The sequence below is a fragment of the Triticum dicoccoides genome, chromosome 3B, assembly GCF_002162155.2.
Source record: "Triticum dicoccoides isolate Atlit2015 ecotype Zavitan chromosome 3B, WEW_v2.0, whole genome shotgun sequence".
In the NCBI taxonomy this organism is placed as follows: domain Eukaryota; kingdom Viridiplantae; phylum Streptophyta; class Magnoliopsida; order Poales; family Poaceae; genus Triticum; species Triticum dicoccoides.
In genome coordinates, this window is record NC_041385.1 from 653362436 (window position 1) to 653363701 (window position 1266).

Genomic DNA, 1266 nt, shown 5'->3' on the forward strand with positions numbered 1-1266 from the left:
TTCAGCATGGCCTCCTCTGAATTGCATCGCGGCCTGGTGCATAGTCAGACTGTCGTTGATCTTGTGTGGATAAAGCGTGAAGACTGGGCGCACGGATGGCCCCATCGCGACCTGAACAATGAAGGAGAGGAGTTTGACGAACCCCTCAGGCACGTTGGCGAACATCTGAGACTCGCAGTCGTTGCCGGCCATCTACAAAAGTAGGCAAAAATTCTGAGTGGTCAGATCATAAATTTTATGCTGACTGTCAGAAAATGACTACATTTGTAAAAACATGAATAACTCTAACATGCTAATAACCAATTAGCGATCGCACCTAGTGGCTTCCTACAGTCAGCCTGGCTCTGGTTACCAAGTCTGTCATGACCGGTTTTTCAATAAAAATATTTATTGAGAAAACCAATCTTTAGATCCCAGTATAGGAAAAGTTATCCTTTCTGGTAGACAAAAGCTTGATAAACAGAGAACCAGTAGCATCAAATATATTACAGGGTTGAGCTGAGGTTGCTCAACAATTTATTACAAACTCGCCAATATTTTACATATGGGCGGTTATGACACAGGGGTGGGGTGGCATGCTACTAGCTTGAAGGAAAAGTGTTGGTGGATAACTTGACTTCTACTGGCAGTACATCGAGCGTCGAGGTGAGGCTCGATGAATTTATTCGGGGTTGCGGAAGTGGATAATACAATGACCAAGACAGGATCGCACGGGACTGACTGGAACTCCTCTAGGCATCGGACTCGCTATCAAACTCTTCAGCCATGAGATCGCCTTCATCAGCATCTGGCCAAATCAACAAGCCAGGTGAGTACTTGAAAGTACTCGCAAGACAGTTCGGACAAAAGATATAATCAATGAATGCATGAATGCGTCATGAATAAAGGATGATGCTCATATAACAATGGTAAGATCTGCAGGACTTGATAAATAAAATAAATAGCTGAAAGACCGATCGGGTGTCTGGAGCGATGCCTCGAAAGGTAAACAAATAAAAAGCATGCCGCAGTCGGGCGTCTAAGCGACACCACATAAATGGCTTAAAAGAAATGCCACAGTCGGACGTCTGGGCGACATCACATAAAACGGCTTTAAAAGAAATGCCACAGTCGGACGTCTAGGCGACATCACATAAAGGGCTTTAAATGAAATGCCACAGTCGGACGTCTGGGCGACATCACATAAAGGGCTTTAAAAGAAATGCCACAGTCGGACGTCTGGGCGACATCACATAAAGGGCTTTAAAAGAAATGCCATAGTCGGAC